Raw genomic sequence first — 6,584 nt, 5'->3', positions numbered from 1 at the left:
TCAAGTCCAACCCCCCTGCCAAAGCAGGTTCCCTACAGCAGGTCGCACAGGTAGGCATCCAGGCAGGTCTTGAACATCTCCAGAGAAGGAGACTCCACCACCTCCCTGGGCAGCCTGTTCCAGTGCTCCGTCACCCTCACTGTAAAGAAGTTCTTGCGCATGTTTGTGCGGAACTTCCTATGCTGCAGTTTCCAGCCGTTTCCCCTTGTCCTGTCTCCACTCACCACTGAGAACAGCCTGGCCTCGCCATTCTGCCCCCCACACCTTAGATATTTATAGACCTGGATCAGGTCCCCTCTCAGTCTTCTCTTCCCAAGGCTGAACAGACCAAAGTAATGTCAAAGTAACTTCTCCCTCTCCCTCCTACTCCCACCCCTAAAAAGCAACCACATTAAGGAATTACAAGCACTGATGCTTATTATTGCCCGAACGCACCACATTCATACTTACCAAGAGCTTATGAGAGCATCAGCCCTCCTCCCCTCCCTCCTAGCTCCCCTTCCAGCACCTCCCTCAGCCTGCCCAAGCTTCAGGAGGACCACCACAGCTCTCCCTCACCAAGCCCCTGGCCCCTGTCCTGACCATATGAGTACCTCTTCCCAACCCTTACCTTGCACAGTTTAAATTTCCCAGATTAGCCTTGAACATGGCTAATTATCTGACTGTCACCTAGTGATCACTGGACTGTTGACACATACTGCTGTTATCACTACCTCACTCTTCTGCTCAGGTGCCATAAGGTTGTGCTGTGGTCACCTCAGCTCCTGGCTAACCCAACCTCATTCAGCAGCTCTGCTCTTGCTGGTCTTCATAAGGCTGCTCCAACAGTATGATAGCAAGTAGCCACATTTTTAAAAAGCTGGGGCTGAGCTTTGTTTAAGATAGTTGAATGTATTCTGCCGCCAGTTGGTCCTCATTTGAGCACTGTTCTTCCAACGACATCCAGAGGCTTCTTCCCACCAATACAATTCAGTGATTCTCAGCAGTACGCAGCATTTTCACTAAAACAGAACATTGTACCAATAGTTGAATGTTCACTGTCACATCTGCAGTAAGAATAAGCCTTCCTGATAAAGATTATGGAAAGGCTGATTACTAGATCTCCACCACCATGAGCATGGAAAGCAGCAGTGAAAACCAATGTCACAGAAAACAGAACCAATGACAAAATGCACTTTAATAAAATCCAGCTTTCCTTTTTACAACCTTGTTTAATTGCAGTGGTTGCAAGAAGTCTTCTGAAATAGCAACAGAAAAACCTCCAGATGGGCATGTGGTATGCAGCAACAGCATGAGCAAAGCCCAAAAAACTGTCTAGTAAACAAGATGATAGCCTTAATGTTAAAGTATGAAAACACTGGCTGAGCACTTAGAAGTATAAGCATGCAGTAAGCCCCATAACCAAACCTGTTATTATCTCTCTTTATTCTAAAATGCAGCAGGACAGAAAGTGTGAAACATTCAAAGCTTTATGAGAGTTCCCTGGGAAACATCTCAGTCTGCCAAAGCAGTAGTTGTATGCACAAGCTGAAACACAATTTCGTAATGTAGATGTTAGAAGCCATGCTATTTTTTGCAGTTAAACGTTTCACATAAAATTATGAAAGGTAGACAAGTTTTGAGTGTTTCTAATACAAATTTTTGGGGAAAGGGAAGTTATTGTATGAAATAAAGAGACAACGAACACTAGATTTGTCAGTGAGATCACTAAACCTTATTTCCAAAGTCACTATGTATAAAAAATGGAAATAACTTATCTATGTGTTAATGAACGAGCCTGAAGATCATCTTCCCTGCAGGCGCTACTGGACAGTTCAAAGAAAAGGCACAGTGGACAGCTAAAACAATCACACCATCAGAAACCACTTAAAAATGTCTAGATTTCAGAAAGCGTAAGCAAAGAAAGAGTGGATGGAGGTGGATTGAGAGGCACTTCACATACAGAGTCTCACTAGCATATAATCTTTGCGAAACAACACGTAGGTAACTACATTACCAAGTGTTCATAGTAAAATGAATTCTTGTTCCCTTCTCCTCAGCTATCTTTGCCAGAGTACATCCCTCATCCTAATGGTTTTATGCAGCACTTGTGGCATATTGAGAAATGCAAAAGTGAATAAATATAGGGAGGATCTGTAGCAGCGTATAGATAATTACAGATAATGGGTAATTCGGTACAGTCCTTTAGTTAAAAAACATGCACGTTATTTTTTTCTGCATAATTTTAACATTTCAAACATGGCAATTGTTTATATTAATCCAGATTAAACTACTCATATCTTAACACAGTAACCAAGCTTAATTAATACAGCCTACATTGTATTCTCAATTAACCTTTTTTTCCTGCTTACAGATCAGATGCTTTATTCACACATGTAGTTTACACACTTATGTCCAGACTATATGCCCTTGTGCCCTTAAGTCCTGATTAAGGAAATTTACCATTTAGCTATCACAAGGGCACCAGAATCTTGCTTTAAACAAGTCCTCATGTTCTTTCCAAAAAGAAGTCTTTCAGACTTTTCAGTGGCTTTTCAAACATAAGTAATTCTTTAAAGAGACTTATTAAGACTTATACTGTAAAAAGAACTTTAGTCTTATCTTCTCCTTGGAGATCCATGTCCTTTTGAGTTTGGTAGAGAATTCCATTAGTACTGTAACAAAACTCATTTCCTAACCTTTCTATTTTACATCAGAATGGTTTCTTATGTGAGGAAGAAGTTACACAAGGGCTGTAACAAAAGTAATGAATCCTATTTTAGTTTGTTGGCCCACAATGTCAGATGCACACGTTGGTGAAATGGTAACAAAGGTTGAACATTCCCACCAATACTGTTAGATTTTGTTGCTGTATAACAAATGGCAGCAGTGGGGCAGTCCTACAGAATGACGTCTGACACGGAAGTGCATATGAAGCAAAAGTGTGTTACTGAATTCTTCTGTGCCAAAAAAAAAATGCACCATTGATATTCATCAACACTTGCTGAATATTTCTGGAGATCGAACACTGGATCTGATCAGTGAGGCGGTGGGTGGTGCATTTCAGCAGAGGCAACAGCAACATTAAAGACAAGCCATGCACAGCTGTTACATCATTAAATGAACAGTATCTTGATCAGCTCACCCACGTGAATCAGCAGATTAAAACCAGGGAAATGGGGCTGAATATTGGCTTCAATGCACTGGAAATGATGGCAACAACGTTGGAATATCAGAAAGTCTGTGCTGAGTGCGTCCCATGAATGCTCACACGGGAAAAAAAGAACACTACCTGCGAGTTTTCCTGGATGTATTGAAACAATAAGAGGCTGAAGGTGACAGATCCCCGGATCACATAATTACTGGTGACCAGATGTGGAGTCATCACTACAAGCCAGAGTTAAAACAGCAGTTCACAGAGTAGTGACATGTAAATTCCTTAGTGAAGAAAAAGTTCAAGACACAGCTCTTAGCGAGTATGATGTGCACTGTCTTTTGCAATACAAGAGGTGTAATCCATCTGCTTTTCGTAGTACACAGAAAAACTATCAACTCAAGACTGCTACACTGCAGCACTGAATAAGTTGAAAGTTCAAACTTCCGTTGTCAGGCCAGGGAAAAAGACACCTTTCTTTTGTAAGTATGATAATGCCAGACCTCGTACCAGTTCAATGACCATGAAGTACATTTCCAGACTTAGTCATACCACACCCAATGTACAGTGGCATATAGAAACATTACTTTTGGAATGACCTACATAAAATACAATCCCTTTAACATTTCACTTAATATGAAGGATATAGAAATGGAAAAGGAATGAAATTATGTGATTGTTGTATGCCATATTAGCCTGAATAAGCAAGAACAATCAGGGTTAAGCAAATCATGGGTCTTCCAACACTTGAACATACACTGCATTCACCAAAACTATCACAGGTGACTCTTAATCACCTTCTTTCTGTATATGAATCTTTAGCAGATTCAGACAAAACACCATTAAACTTAATTTCTCACTTAATGCCTACTTGTGTGAAAAATGGCCACCCTTCTTGCAGTCTGAATACAGGCTTGAACATGACATGCAGAAACACTTTCTGTCACTAGATGTCAATGAAACCACGTTTAAAGATACTGCTGCTGCACTTGGATGCGCAGTTCTTTCACTCTGGCAGTGCAAGCACCCATGTTATAGCACCTTGTTCCCCAGTCTACGTGGTTATATCTGAGCTGCATGTGCACTATATGCTCTCCGGTCTATTTAAAACAGCTAACATTGTATACTATTTGATAAAGTGTGGAAAAATTCAACTCCACAATGACATATCTTGCAGATTTTACAGTATTTTCATATATTTTCTATACCTTTTTCTTTTCTTCCAAGTGATGAAGATACTCTGTAACAAGCACCTCCACACATTGATTGCTGATTTGGTTTAGTTTTGGGAGGAGGAGGGAGGGGGATTCAGATCTTGAAATTATTTATAGATCTTTATTATAATCCAAATCAAGGAAATACACATTCCAATTATCTATGTACCAGTGGCTCTCTTCGAAGATTGCCAATAGGAATATAAGAAGCATACCTTCTACAGCTGTTCCCCAGGCTATATCAGAAACAATTTATTCAACCTGCCCAGAAGCTATGAAGTACCTCCATTTAGCTTAAATTGAAATTTTTCAGATAAGGCATTCTCCATAAGATTTCATGTTCACTTGTTTGCCCAATCAGTTTTAGAATTGGACCCAAATTCATCTTCCAATGTAGGAATTCACATGGTAAAATTCTATTTGGTACCCTACTTTTTCAACTGGAAGGCAGGGAATCAAAATTACAATAGATTAAGTCAATAGCACTGGGAGGCCTGTGTTCCTTTTTGTTTAGCAATCCTGCTCTGCAGCACAGAAGGCTGTCTGAACAACTGAAGCTATTTCTTTTCTAGATAGAACCGTTTCCCTAGCTGGCTCAACCTCCACTATTGGAACTGGCTCCCTAATTCAGACCACAATAAAAACTTATTTGGCAGAGGAAGTTTTCAACTTGTAACAATACAGAATATAATGAATAATTAATGACTGCCAACTTCATGAAAGCCTGTGGGAATACAAGAAAAACTGTTCAGAGCAGAAGCTGTGGAGCAAGATAAACAGCATAGAACCAAGGACACCTCTAGAAGAAAGAACATCTCACGGCTCTGATTGGATAAGTGCCTGTGTGAACGGCTGAAGAGTGTTTTGTAGAATGCTCTGTTGACATGTAAAGGTGGATGGGAAAGATGTAGGGGTGAATGGGAAAGCTAGAAAACTTGTATGTTTGTATGTATGTATGTAAGTATGTAAGTATGTAAGTGATGTGAGAACTTGTAATAAACGATTTGGATCACTCACATCTGAGTCCGTGCATCAGACGCTGCCAAAGCCATGCCTCAAATTCTTACCTTTTTGATATTGGGAATTTACTAAGAATGGCATTTTTCCCATTTCTTTAAAAACTACAGTTAAGTAGTTTTTAGAAGGAATGTTTCATAAGCTTATTATAGACTTGAGGAAAACCAAGACAATTTAGTACTTCAGAACGGGAATTACACAGATTCTCTGAGATCATCAACTTACATTTTGGTGAATTTGACTTATACTTTAAAATTAAATATTGGGTAAATAACTTAACTTGAGCATATCCTAGCTGAAAACAAACTGGTACATCCTCCTTTGCACAAAAAAGTTTCTCGCAAATCATACTGAATTTCCCACTGACCAGGATTTCTTTCCTTCCCAAGAGTTTATTCTGTTAGTACATGAGGTTATATTACTAAGGCATTCCTCCACAGATGACACAGCAATGGTCACTACACATGACACTACTTTAGGCAATTTGGACTGAGATACTTTTTTTTTTCTTTTTGTAAAACTCTCTAAAACTGTTAGTTACAGGATTCCTCCCTTAAATTATAGTAATTTTAAACATTTGACAAAAATTCCTACATAAATTTCTCAAAATTTTCAAAAATTCATTTAATATGCTTTAAAACTAGCACAATTTACTAGTAATTTCAAAAGTCAACTATCCAGTCAGTTGAACAGCTGACTTAAACTTTATATGTCACACCAATCAAACTGTAAAGGACTGAACTTAAAGGAGAGTACCTGCAACAAACCTGTATATAAAATATACTATTTTATTACTATTATTTATTACTATTTATTATTATTATTTTATCTTATTTTCTTGTCTTTCAAATCTATTCAAGATTGAAGTAGTGTTAGAAGCTTTTTTGTTCCAAACCATCAACCTTATCACTATTAACCTCCTTCAGCAGGTTAATCCTTCAGCAGGGTTTGTATGAGATAGCCTTTTCCTTTCAAAGAAGCTATGACTTATTTATGCAAAGTGATAACTACCACAAAAAACAAACAGTTTCTGTATAGAATTGATGGTTCTTCACTGCTTATACAGATGAATGAAGTATGGGAAAATACACCCCAGATAGTAAAACCACCAGCACCTCAAGGCACATTAAGGAAAAAAATATCTGAAAAACATGATAATTATTAAAAAATAGGCTATCATTCAGATTGTACAGATTTATTTGAAACAGATTTAATCTTCA

This window comes from Tetrao urogallus (assembly GCF_951394365.1).
Source record: "Tetrao urogallus genome assembly, chromosome: Z".
Classification (NCBI taxonomy): Eukaryota; Metazoa; Chordata; class Aves; order Galliformes; family Phasianidae; genus Tetrao; species Tetrao urogallus.
This window is presented reverse-complemented; position numbering follows the sequence as displayed.